Genomic DNA, 14,863 nt, shown 5'->3' on the forward strand with positions numbered 1-14,863 from the left:
GATAGTTTGGCTAGGTAGAGACTTCAGAACTTTGAGGGCGTTTTCTCCAGGCTCACGTATTTAGCTTTACTAATGGGGAAGTCAGATGACACACTGACTCTTGTGATTCAAATGAGTTGCCTTTCTATAAGTTTTTAAGATTGTCCCTTTTTTTCCTTTGTATTCTAAAATTTGACAGAGCTGGGTCTATCTTTTGAAGTGGACACAGAGGAATCTGTGAAAACAAGCACTCTGACATGTATCTTAAAACTTATGAAAAGTTCTAAGGAGAGTTTCTCAGCAGGGCAATCCAGGAGACATCAGGCTAGAGGATGTTCAGTAAATGCTTCTTGAGTTTCCTATTTCCTCAATGAATACACACTTGGTTGTGGTGATGGCATTCCGACCACTCAGAATGAGGTCCTGCCAGGTGAAGGGAGCCCCATGCTGGGCCAGTTGTAGGAATGTCATCAAACCTCTATGCCCTAAATCATGGCACCATTAAACTTGGTGCAGTTACTGCTTTGGACAAACCACACCACTGACTCTAACATTGGTTTCAAGCACATTTTAAAAAAATCACCAGTATCATTTTGTTATTGTCCACTGGCTACATAATAATCTCATATACACAGCCACGGTACAGTTATGTATTGGTGACTATTTTGTTTGAATGGATAATTGGTTATCTACAAGACCTAGGAAGGACCCAGCGCTCAAGGCCTGGCCATGGCATACTGAGCTTTTCAGTTTCCCATGTCTATCATTTTGTTTTCAAACCTTTGATTTTTAAAAAAAATTATGACTATGTTTATACACTTTTCAATTTTTTTCTTACTTCTCATTTTATAGCATCTTAATCTTCTTTTATGTGTATAATATCTTCTCTTATTTCTGTGAAGACACAATATTTTTTGTGAACTTTTCTTTGGCTCCCTGCTGTGTGCTATGTCCCCTGAATTCCGTTGTTCTGTTTATTGATTTAGGTCTCTTACATTCATGTTGGAGGCTTTCTGTAACTGGTTGCCCTTGGCTGTCCATTAATATTTACAAGAGTATCAGTAACAAGTGGTGAGACAGCTTTGAGGAATACCCCTTACTCCCACTGTGCCCCACTCTGCTTCTCTCCTCCTGATTCTAAATTTAAGTATTTCTGACCAGTTAATCCAAAGAAGAATCCTCTAGCCTGCCAGGAGGATATATGCTAGGTTTCCATATTCAGGGAGCATGACTGCAGGCACCCTGGGGATTTCCAATTACTTCAGAATTCCCTTCTGCAAGCTCTTAATTAACAGAATTTCTGTGCTCTACTAAGTCAGTTACCAGTTCTCTCTGTGCTTTCTATCTTCTGTGCTTGCTTCCTTTCCCATTGTTTGTTTTCATAGGCTTGCAACTTTAAAAACGTTTCTCCTTGTTATTTTAGCAAGATTATGGAAGAGAATAGAGATAAATAAATATATTTAATCTGCCATGTTTTAACTTATCTGCTCTAAACTGAATTTCATTAAGTCATGTTCTGGTTAGAGACTTCAGTGGCCCCTAAATTATATCCAGCAAAAATTCAAACTATTCCAATACTTTTCATGGAAGGTTCATTTTTTTCCTGTTCAATTTCACTTGCCATATTATATTTCAGGTGTGTTCTTTTTTTTTTTTTTACAAACTAATCTAATATTAATTTTTTTAATTAATTAATTTATTTTTGGCTGTGTTGGGTCTTCATTGCTGTGTGTGGGCTTTCTCAGGCTGCGGCGAGCGGGGGCTACTCTTCCTTGTGGTGCACGGGCTTCTCATTGCCGTGGCTTCTCTTGTTGCGGAGCACAGGCTCTAGGTGTGTGGACTTCAGTAGTTGTGGTGCATGGGCTCAGTAGTTGTGGCTCACGGGCTCTAGAGTGCAGGCTCAGTAGTTGTGGTGCATGGGCTTAGTTGCTCTGCAGCATGTGGGATCTTCCTGGACCAGGGCTTGAACCCATGTCCCCTGCATTGGCAGGCAGACTCTTAACCACTGTGCCACCAGGGAAGTGCCAGATGTGTTCTTTCTTTTTGCCTTCCAAACTGTTTGTACCCCCTCCCTTCTCTTAGAGCACCCAGTCTCTCTTCTCCATCTCTATATTCTACTGGTCCTTCAAGTCCTACTCAAGAATTATTTCTTCTATTTTGCTTTCTTGTTTTACCACAAAATATATCTCTTATAAGGACAATCTTTTCTAAACCCAAATTAATCAATCCAATTATGTAGATTTTTTTTATGGCATCCAAGGCAACATTATTTAAATGGATATCTGACATTCTGTACATATGCATATTTTATTTCTATTTCTTTTAAAATATCATTTATTTACTAATTTTTAAAACAAAATAATAAATCATGTTATACAAGAATATATGATACAAAACACACACCTTAAAGAATAATACCAAGATGAACACCTGTGTAATAATCACCCATATCAAGAATCAGAACATTGCCAGTAACTTGGACATTTCCTGCATGTCTCTTCTTTCCCCTCTTCCACCCACTCACATATAGTCACTGGCCTGATTTTTTAAAATACTGAGCTATAATTGACATATAACATTTTATTAGCTTTAGGTGTACAGTATAATGATCTGACATTTTTATATATTGCAAAATGATCACCACAGTAAGTCTAGTTAACGTCCATCACCATACATAGCTATAAAAATTGTTTTTGTGATAAGAACTCCTAAGATCTACTCTCTTACTAACTTTCAAATATACAATATAATATTATTAAATAGAGAATATAAATATAAAAATCCACTAGTATAGCTGGATACTTTAAAACTTCTCTATCAGTAGTTAATAGATCCAGCAGGCAGAAAATCAGTAAGGACACAGTTAAACTGAAGAGCACCATCAATCAACTGGATCTAACTGACATTTAAAGAATACTTCATCCTAAAACAGCAGAATACACATTCTTCTCAAGATCATACGGAGTATTCACCAAGATGTACCATATTCTGGGCCACAAAACACACCTTAAAAAATTAGAAATCATCAAAGTATGCTCTCATATCACAATGTAATTAAGCTAGAAGTCAATAACAGAAAGATACCTGAAATTTCCCTAAATATTTGGAGATTAAACAACACAATTCTAAGTAATATATGGATCAAGGAAGAAATCTCAAGTGAAATTTTAAAATATTTGGAAATAAATGAAAATACAACTTATCAAATTTGGGAGATGACCTGAAAGCAGTGTGTACAGGGAAATTTACAACATGGAATGCATACACTAGAAAAGAAGAACTAAAAATCAATAATCTAAGCTTCCACCTTAAGAAACTGGAGATAGAAAAGCAATATAAATGTACAGCAATCAGAAGAAAAATAATAATAAAAATTAGAGCAGAAATCAGCAAATTGAAATCAGAAAAGCAGTAGAGAGAATCAATGAAACCAAAAGCTGCGTTCTTTGAAAAGATAAATAAAGTCAATAAACTTCTAGCTGAGCTAAGAAAAAAAGACAAAGGACACAAATTACTAATATCAGAAATTAAAATGGGCCATCACTACTGATCTCATGGACATTAAAGAGTAATAAAGGAATACTCTTTATTAAATGAACAATTAATGGACAATTCTATGCCCACAAATTCGATAACTCAGATGAGATGGCCCAACTGAAAGATACAATGTACCAAAAATCACACAAAGAGAAATAATGTGAATAGGGATATATGCATTAAATAAAATAAATAAATAACCAATTATCTTCCAAAACAAAAAGCACCAGGCCCAGACGGGTTCACTGGTGAATTCTAACATTTAAGGAATATAGGATGTCAGTACTCTATAATGTCTTCCAAAAAATAGAAGCAGAGGCAATACTTCCCAACTTATTCTATGAGATCAGCATTACTCTAACACCAAAACCAGATAAAGACATTACAGATAAAGCTACAGACATTTTAAATCCAATAATGTGTAAAAAGAATTATTTACCACGACCAAATGGGATTTATTCCAGTTATGCAAGTCTGGTCCAACATTAAAAATCATTTAATATAGTCCATCACATAAACAGGTTAATGAAGAAAAAGCATATAATCATATCAACAGATGCAGTAAAACCATTTGACAACATCCAACACCCACTCATGATAAAATCTCTCAGCAAACTAGCAACAGAGGGGAAGCTTCCTTGACTTGACAAAGGAGCATCTACAAGAACATACAAAAAACTTAATGGTGAGAAATTAGATGCTTTCCTCCTAAGAACAGGTACAAGACAAAGATTTCTATTCAACACCATACTGGAAGTTCTAGCTAACACAATAAGACAAGAAAATGAAATAAAAGTTTTACAAGATTGGGAAGGAAGTAACAAAATGTTCTTTGTTTACAGATGACATGATTATCTATGTAGAGAATCCCAAAGAACAGACAAAAAAATTCCTGGAACTAATAAGCAATTATAGCAAGGTTTCAGGATACAAGGTCAATTTCCATGCCTTAAAAAACTAGTTTACCGCATATATGTATTAATAAACTACATATTATTTAATTTTTCAACTTTTTGCATTTTATATAAATGGAATCATACTGTACTTTTCTTCCATGACTTGCTTTTTTCATTCAATATTATGTTTGTGAAATACATTCATGTTGATTTGTGTTGCTGTGTTTGATTTATTTTTCACAGCTGTATAATGTATATATTCTATAGCATAATTATACTAGAGAATGTTTATCCATTTCTCTATGAATGGAAATTAGTGTTTCAAATTTTTTCCTATTAGAAACAATGCTGCTACAAATATACTTTCACACATCTCTTGATGCACCTGTGCATGGATTTCTCTAAGGTATATACTGGTGTTGAATTGTGGAACCATTTGATATATGCATCTTCAACTTCGGCTGACAGTGTAAAAATATCTTTCAAACTGTTTGTGCCAATTTATACTTCTACTAGCAATGTATGTAAGTGTTCCCATTGATGCACATTTCTATGGTGTGAATGTTTGTGTGTGCCCAGAATTCGTATATTGAAATCCTAATGCCCAATGCGATGGTAATAGCAAGTGGAGCCTTAGAGAGGTGATTAAGTCATGAGGGTAGAACTCTCATAAGTGGGATTAATGCCCTTGTAAAAGAGGCCCAAGAGAGCTCCCCAGTCTGTTCCACCAGGTGAGGATACAATGAGAATTCTGACACCCAGAAGAGGGCCTTCAACCAACCACACTGGCACCCTGATCTCAGACTTCCAGCCTCCAGAACTGTGAAAAATAATCTGTTGTTTATAAGTCACCCAGTTAATGGTATTTTGTTATAGCAGCCTGAATGCTGAAACATATTTTCACCAACAGTCTAAAATGTTAACATATTTATCAATCTGGTGTGTGTAAAATAGACCTCTCTGGGCTATTAATATTTTTCTCTAATTGTTAATAAAGTCAAACATCATTTCATGTACCTATTAATGAGTTGTTTATCAAATCTTTGCTTTTATAATTTGAGGTACTTTTATTGATTATAGAAAATTTTTCCTGAGGCAATAAAGATATTTTCCTATCTCTTTTTAAAAGTTTTTCAGTTTAGCCTTCCACATGTATGTCTTCTGAGGTTATTTTATTATTATTGGCATTATTATTAATCTCAGATTATTTTAATGTATGATATGAGGTAAGTAATTATGATATGAGGTAATAATAAAGTAAAGCTTCATTCTGTCCCTATTAAGATGATCAGGTAGTTTTCTCCTTTAATCTAAAAATGTAGTAAATTACATTAAAACATTTAAAATATTATACTAACCTTGCACTTCTGGTATAAACCAACTTGATTATATGTCATATCTCTCTTCATATATTGGTGGGTTTATTTTACTAATATTTTATTCAGAATTTTGTATCTAGGTTCATGAATGAGATAAGCCTATAATTTTTCTTTCTCATATAGACCTTGCCTGAACTGGTATATGATAATTTGCTAACTTCATTTTGCAATTTAGGATTGGAATGATCTGTGCTAGTGCTCTCTCCCTGCCCCCAAAGATTGTTAAATACTGATTAAGTTTCTTTGCTCAACTTCTATATTTCCTTTTGAGTCATCTTTAAAAAACTGTATATTTCTAGAATGTTTTCTCTTTAAGTTTTCAAATGTATTGGTCTATAACTGTTTATGTATCTGCTACATCTCTAAAGTATGTTTGTTTTTAAAAACCTAGATTAGTCTTTCCACATTTTTTCACATTACTTGTTCATGTAAACCCTTTTTTCTCAACTCAATGCCACCTCTAAGATGGTATCTAAATGGATCTCTCTGTATTATCACCTAGTGTATTTCTTTCATAGTTCTTGATACAACATATTATATTGTTTACATATTGTTAATTATCCATTTCCCATCTTAGAATTTGAATTATAATAATTTGAATTCTTGAATTCCCAATTAAAAATTGAATACAGAAGGTAGGAACCTTGACTATACCCCTAGTTTCTAACAGTACCTTGATTAGTAGATGTACAACAAACATGTGTTGAAACAATTGTGGAAATCAATTGACATACATGTGCCAAAAAACTAAGTTAAATCTATACTTATTCTGTATCTAGTTACCATAAAGTTGAATTTCTTTTTTTTATTAGCTAGACATATAACATTTTATTTTATTAAAGTACAGTTGACATACAATATTATGTTCATTTCAGGTGTACAACATAGTGATCTGACAATCAAATAAATAACAAAATGATCACCATGATAAATCTAGTAACTATCTGTTACCACACAAAATTATTACAGTATGATTGACTATATTCCTTATACTGTATATTACATCCCTGTGACTTATTTTATAACTACAGGTTTGTACCTCTTAATTCCCTTTACTTATTTCTCTTTCTAATAATTTTGTTACTAGTGTATAGAAATGCAACAGCTTTCTATATGCTACTTTTGTTTCCTGCATCTTTATTGAATTTATTTTTTAGTTCTAATAGTATTTTGGTGGGATCTATAGGATTTTTAATATATATAATACTATGCCATCTGCAAACAGTTTTACTTTTTCCTTTCCAATATGGATTCATTTTATTTATTTTTAATGTCTGATTGCTGTGGATAGGACTTTTAATACTATGTTGATGAAAGTGGAGAGACTGGGCATCCTTGTGTTGTTTCTGATCTTAGAGAAATGCTTTCAGCATTTCACCGAGTATGATATTAGCTGTGGGTTTGTCATATGTGGCCTTTATTATGTTCAGGTATGTTTCTTTTTACCCACTTTGTTCAGAATCTTTATCATAAATGGAATTTGTGAAAAGTTCTCTTCTGCATCTACTGAGATGATCATATGATTTTTATCCTTCATTTCATTAATGTGGTATATCACATTGATTGATTTGTGGATATTGAATCACCCTTGTTTTCCCGGGATAAATCTCACTTGATTATGGTGTATGATCCTTTTAACGAATTGTTGAATTTGATTTTCTAATATTTTGTTGAGTAATTTTGCATCTGTGTTCACTAGTGATATTGACTTGTAATTTTCTTGTTTGTAATGTCTATGTCTGGTTTTAGTATCAAGGTGATGCTGGCCTCATTGAATTAGTTCCTGCTCAATTTTTTTTTGAATAGTTTGGGAAGAATAGTTATTAAGTCTTCATTAAATGTTTGGTAGAATTCACCTGTAAAGCCATCTAGTCCTGGACTTTTGTTTGTTAGAATTTTTTGATTACTGATTCAATTTCATTACTAGTGATTGGCCTATGCAGATTTTCTATTTCTTCCTGATTCAGTCTTAGAAGATTGTATGTTTTTAGGAATTTATCCATTTCTTCCAGGTTGTCCTATTTGCTGGTGTATAATTTTTCATAGTAATTCCTTACAATATTTTGTATCTCTGTGGTGTCAGTTGTAACTTCTCTTTCATTTCTGAGTTTATTTATCTAGGCCAACTGTCTTTTTTCTTGATGTGTCTGGCTAATGTTTTATCAACTTTGTTTATCTTTTCAAAGAACCAACTCTTCATTTCATTGACCCTTCCTTCCCTCCTTCCTTCCTTTTTTGTCTCTGTTTTATTCATTTCCACACTCTGGTCTTTACTATTTCTTTCCTTCTACTAACTTTGGGCTTTGTTTGTTCTTCTTTTTCTAGTTCCTTTAGGTGTAAGTTTAGGTTGTTTGTTGGTAATTTTTCTTCTTTCCTGATGTAGACCTGTATGGCTATAAACTTACCTTTTAGAACTGCCTTTGCTGCGTCCCAGAGACTTTTTATTTTTAATAAATTTATTTATTTATTTTTTATTTTTGGCTGCGTTGGGTCTTCATTGCTGAGCACGGGCTTTCTCTAGTTGTGGCAAGTGGGGGTTACTCTTCGTTGCAGAGTGCAGGCTTCTCATTGTGGTGGCTTCTCTTGTTGTGGAGCATGGGCTTTAGGCACACAGGCTTCAGTAGTTGTGGCACATGGGCTCAGGAGTTGTGGCACACGGACTTAGTTGCTCTGTGGCATGTGGGATCTTCCCAGACCAGGGCTCGAACCTGTGTCCCCTGCACTGGTAGGTGGATTCTTAACCACTGTGCCACCAGGGAAGCCCCACCCCATAGACTTTAGAATGTTGTATTTCCACTTTTATTTGTCTCAAGGTATTGGTTTATTTTCTCTTTGATTTCTTCAATGACCCAATGGTTGTTTAGACTCCATGTGCTTGTGTTTTTTCTAGTTTCTTATTGTAGGTGATTTCTAGTCTCATACCATTGTGACTGGAAAAGATGCTTGATATGATTTCAATCTTTTTAAATGTATTGAGACTTCTTTTGTGTCATTAAATGTAATCTATCCTGGGGAATATTCCATGTGTACTTGAAAGAATGTGTATTCTGATGTTTCTGGGTGGAATGCTTTGGATGCATCTCGTAAGGTAACCTGATTTAATGTGTCATTTTTTTTTCACATCTTTATTGGAGTATAAATGCTTTACAATGTTGTGTTAGTTTCTGCTGTATAACAAAGTGAATCAGCTATATGTATACATATATCCCCATATCGCCTCCCTCTTGAGCCTCCCTCCCACCCTTCCTATCCCATCCCTCTAGGTCACAAAGCCTGGAGTTGATCTCCCTGTGCTATCCAGCAGCTTCCCACTAGCCATCCATTTTACATTTGGTAGTGTATATATGTGAATTCTACTCTCTCACTTCATCCCAGCTTCCCCTTCCCCCTCGTGCCCTCAAGTCCGTTCTGTACATCTGCGTCTTTATTCCTGCCCTGCCACTAGGTTCATCAGTACTGCTTTTTAAAATTCCATATATATGCATTAGCATACAGTATTTGTTTTTCTCTTTCTGACTTACTTCACTCTGTATGACAGATTCTAGGTCCATCCACCTCACTATAAATAACTCAGTTTCATTCCATTTTATGGCTGAGTAATATTCCAATGTATGTATGTGCCACATCTTCTTTATCCATTCATCTGTTGAGGGACATTTAGGTTGCTTCTATGTCCTAGTTATTGTAAATAGTGCTGCAATGAACATTGTGTACCTGTCTCTTTTTTGAATTACGGTTTTCTCAGGGTATATGCCCAGTAGTGGGATTGCCGGGTCATATGGTAGCTCTATCTTTAGCTTTTTAAGGAAAATCCATACTGTTCTCCATAGTGGCTGTATCAATTTACATTCCCACCAACAGTGCAGGAGGGTTCCCTTTTTATGTCAATGTTTCCTTATTGGTTTTCTGTCTAGATAATCCATCCATTAATATAAGGGGGTTTAAAGAACCCTACTGTTCTTGTATTACTGTGAATTTCTTCTGTTCTGTCTGTTAATATTTGCTTTATGTATTTAGGTGTTCCTATGTTGGGTGCATATATATTTACAAGTGTTATATATTCTTCTTGGATTGATCCCTTTATCATTATTTATGTTCTTCTTTGTCTCTTATTACAGTCTGTGTTAAAGTTTATTTTGTCTGATATAAATATTGCTACCCCCAGCTACCTTTTTGCTTCCATTTGCGTGGAATACAGGTATTCCTTGGAGATATTACAGTTCAGTTCCAGACCATCGTGATAAAGCATACATTGCAATAAAGCAAATCACATGAATTTTTTGGTTTCCCAATGCATAGAAATGTTATGTGTACACTGCAATATAGTTTATTGAGTGTGCAATACCATTCTCTAAAAGAACAATGTACATATCTTAATTAAAAATACGTTATTGGTAAAAAATACTAACCAACATCTGAGTCTTCAGCTAGTTGTAATCATTTTGCAATAGTAACATCACAGATCACTGATCAAAGACCACCATAACTTATATAATATTATTATATTAAATATAATAAGCTAAATAATAATATAAATAATAATGATTAAAAGATTGAAATATTGCAAGAATTACCAAAATGTGACACAGAGACACAAAGTGAGCAAATGCTGTTGGAAAAAAATGGTACTGATGGTCTTGACAGATGCAGAGTTGCCAAAAGCCTTCAATTTGTAAAAACCACAATATCTGCAAAGTGCAATAAAGTAAAGCACAATAAAACAAAGTATGCCTGTATGTTTTTCCATCCCTTCACTTTCAGTCTGTGTGTGTTTCTTTAGATCTGAAGTGAGTCTCTTGTAGGCAGCATATATATGGATCTTGCTTTTAAATCCATTCAGTCACTCCATGTCTTTTGATTGGAGCATTTAGTCCATTTCCATTTAAAGTAATTATTGATAGATATGTACTTATGCCATTTTGTTAATTGTTTTCTGGTTATTTTTGTTGTTCTCTGTTCCTTTCTTCTTCTCTTACTCTCTTTCCTTGTATTTTGATGACTTTCTTTTGTACAATAGCTGTATTCCTTTCTCTTTATTTTTTGTGGCTCTATTATTGGTTTTTGGTTTGTGGTTACCATGAGGTTTTTTTTTAATTAATTAATTTATTTAATATTTCATTTTTGGCTGCATTGGGTCTTCATTTCTGCGCATGGGCTTTCTCTAGTTCCAGCGAGCAGGGGCTACTCTTCATTGTGGTGCATGGGCTTCTCATTGTGGTGGCTTCTCTTGTTGTGGAGCAGGGGCTCTAGGTGTACGGGCTTCAGTAATTGTGGCTTGGGCTCTAGAGCACAGGCTCAGTAGTTGTGGCACATGGGCTTAGTTGTTCCATGGCATGTGGGATCTTTCTGGACCAGGGCTCGAACCCATATCCCCTGCATTGGCAGGCGGATTCTTAACCACGGCGCCACCAGGGAAGTCCATACCATGAGGTTCTTATATAACAACCTATGTACATAGCAGTCTATTTTAAGGTGATGCATGCTCTAAAGTGTTTGAGCATGTTCTAAAGGCACTATATTTTTACTCCCTCCTCAAGGTTTTGTTTTTTACACCATCTTTTTGTTTTGTGTATTCCTTAACTAATTATTGTAGCTATACATGATTTTATTAGTTTTGTCTTTTAACTTTCATACTGGCTTTATAGTTGGTTGATCTGTTACCTTTACCATAGTCTTGCCTTTACCAGTGATATTTTTTCTTTCATAATTTTCATATTTCTACTTATTATTATTATTTTTCTGTTTAAAGAAGTCCTTTTAACATTTCTTGAAAGGTTAGTTTAGTTGTGATTAACTCCTTTAGCTTTTGCTAGTCTGGAAAACTCTTTAGCTCTCATTCAATTCTGAATGATAATCTTGTCAGATAGGGTATTCTTGGTTGTAAGTTTTTTCCTTTCAGCACTTTGAATATGTTGTGCCACTCCCTTCTGGTCTGTAAAGTTTCTGCTGAAACGTTAGCTAATATTCTTATGGGGATTTCCTTGCATGTAAGTATTTGTTTTTCTCTTGCTGCATTAAAGATTCTCTCTTCATATTTCACTCTTGGCATTTTAATTATAATGTGTCTTGTGTGGGCCACTTTGAGTTTATCTTGTTTGGGACTCTGTCATTCCTGGGCTTGGATGCTTGTTTCCTTCACCAGGTTAGGATAATTTTCAGCCATTATTTCTTCAAATAGGTTTTCTGCATTTTTTTCCGTTCTCTCTTTTTCTTCTGGGACCCCTAAAATGCAAAGATAACTACAACTTGTTGCCCCTCTAGTCCCTTAAATTATCCTCATTTTTGGTGTTTCTTTTGTCTTTTTCTGTTTTTTTTTTTCAAATTTTAATTATAATTTATTTATTTTTAAAATTTTTAATTGAAGTATAGTTAATTCACAATATTGTGTGTGTTAGCTTTAGGTGTACAGCACAGTGAATCTGTGCAGCACAAAAGAATCTGAAAAAGAATATATATATGTTATTACAAAATATTGAATACAGTTCCTGATGTTATACAATAGGTTCTTGTTGGTTATGTATTTTATATAATAGTAGTGCATATATGTTAATCCCAACTTCCTAACTTATCTTTCCCCCCACTTCCCCTTTGGTAACCATAAGTTTGTTTTCTAAGTCTGTGAGTCTATTTTGTAAATAAGTTCATTTGTATCTTTTAAAAAAATCCCATATGTAAGCGATATCATATATTTTTCTTTCTCGATCTTACTTCAGTTAATATGATAATCTCTAGGTCCATCCATGTTGCTGCAAATGGCATTATTTCATTCTTTTTTAAGGCCAAGTAAAATTCCATTGTATATATATGTCACATCTTCTTTATCCATTCATCTGTAGATGAACATATAGGTTGCATCCATGTCTTGGCTATTGTAAATAGTGCTGCTATGAACATTGAGGTACATGTATCCTTTCAAATTATAGTTTTCTCCAGATGTATACCCAGCAGTGGGATTGCAGGATCATATTGTAACTCCATTTTTAGATTTTTAAGGAACTTCTGTACTGTTCTCCATAGTGGCTATTCCAATTTATATTCTTACCAACAGTGTAGGAGGGTTCCTTTTTCTCCACACCCTCTCCAGCATTTATTATTTGTAGACTTTTTGATGATGGTCATTCTGACTGGAGTGAAGTGATAACTCATTGTAGTTTTGATTTGCATTTCTCTAATAATTAGCAATGTTGAGCATCTTCACGTGCTTGTTGCCCATCCTTATGTCTTCTTTGGAGAAATGTCTATTTAGATCTTCTGCCCATTTTTTGATTGGGTTGTTTTTGTTTGCTTGTTTTGTTTTGTTATTGAGTTGTATGAGCTGCTTGTATACTTTGGAAATAAATCTCTTGTCAGTTGCATCATTTTCTCCCATTCCGCAGGTTGTCCTTTCATTTTGTTTATGGTTTCCTTTGCTGTGCAAAAGCTTTCAAGTTTCATTAGGTCCCATTTGTTTATTTTTGCTTTTATTTCCATTACTCTGGGAGACGGATCCCCCAAAATATTGCTGTGATTTATGTCAAAGAGTGTTCTGCCTATGTTTTCCTCTAGGAGTTTTATACTATCCAGTCTTACGTTTAGGCCTTTAATCCATTTTGAGTTTATTTTTGTATATGGTGTTACAGAATGTTCTAATTTCATCCTTTTATATGTAGCTGTCCAGTTTTCACAGCTCCACTTGTTGAAGAGACGGTCTCTTCTCCATTGTATATTCTTACCTCCTTTGTTGTAGATTAATTGACCGTAGGTGCATGGGTTTATTTCTGGGCTTTCTATACTTTTCCATTGATCTATATGTCTGTTTTTGTGCCAGTACAATACTGTTTTGATGAGTGTAGCTTTGTAGTATAGTCTGAGGTCAGGGAGCCTGATTCCACCAGCTCCATTTTTCTTTTTCAAGATTGCTTTGGCTTTTTGAGGTCTTTTGTGTTTCCATACAAATTTTAAAATTCTTTGTTCTAGTTCCGTAAAAAATGCCATTAGTAATTTGATAGAGATTGCACTGAATCTGTAGATTGCCTTGGGTAGTATAGTCATTTTAACAGTATTGATTCTTCCAATCCAAGAACATGGTATATCTTTCCATTTGTTTGTGTCATCTTTAATTTCTTTCATCAACATCTTATAGTTTTCGGAGTACAGGTCTTTTGCCTCTTTAGGTAGGTTTATTCCTAGGTATTTTATTGTTTTTGATACGATGGTAAATGGGATTGTTTCCTTAATTTCTCTTTCTGATCTTTTGTTGTTAGTGTATAGAAATGCAACAGATTTCTGTGTATTAATTTTGTATCCTGCAACTTTACTGAAATGAGCTCTGGTAGTTTTCTGCTCTTTTTGCTGTTTTGATTGTGTAATTTCCACTAGCTTGTCTTCCAGATCCATTTTTTCTGTATTATCTAATCTGCTATTGGTTCCCTCTAGTGTATTTTTTATTTTGGTTATTGTAGTCTTTAGCTTTGATTCCTTTTAAAATATATTCTATCTCTTTGTTGTAGTTCTCACTGTGTTCCTCCATTCCTCTCCTGAGTTTGGTGAGTATTTTTATGACCATTACTTTGAACTCTTTATCTGGATGGTTGCTAATCTGTTTCATTTACTTCTTTTTTTTTTTTTTTTTGAGGTTTTGTCTAATTCTTTCATTTGGAGCATATTCTTTTGTCTCATTTTGCCTAACTCTTTGTGTTTGTTTGTTTCTGTGTATTAGGTAGATTAGTTACTTTCCCCAGTATTAAAAGAGTGGCTTTATGTAGTAGGCGTCCTGTGTGGTCCAGTAGTGTGGTACCCCCTGGTAGCCACAGCCAGGTGCTCCAGGAGAGTTCCTTGTGTAAGCTGTATGTCCTCCTCTCATGGCAAGAACATGCCTGCCTCAGGCATGCTAGTGTTCAGGGCTGGCCTCTGTGCAGTGGGCTATGAGTTCTGGTTGCAACTGTTTCAAGTGCCCTACTATGCAAGGCTTGCCTCTGAGGCAGGAATCACTATGAGGGGATGCCAGTGGCAGCTGAGGGTGCCCAATAGGACTGGTAGGGCAGTGTTTTTGAGGGGCTTTGGTGCTTGTTGGAGGCATCCACTGGAACTGGT

The 14,863-nt window shown here is 34.7% G+C and overlaps 1 protein-coding gene across 1 annotated transcript in view; it reads right to left on the minus strand.

Moving 5' to 3' along the window:
- The window catches only part of CATSPERE (catsper channel auxiliary subunit epsilon), a 422,009-nt gene that overhangs the window by 304,478 nt on the left and 102,668 nt on the right, over window positions 1-14,863 (minus strand). The window lies entirely within an intron of this gene.

The sequence above is a fragment of the Balaenoptera borealis genome, assembly GCF_965194805.1.
Source record: "Balaenoptera borealis genome assembly, chromosome: 1".
NCBI classification, from domain to species: domain Eukaryota; kingdom Metazoa; phylum Chordata; class Mammalia; order Artiodactyla; family Balaenopteridae; genus Balaenoptera; species Balaenoptera borealis.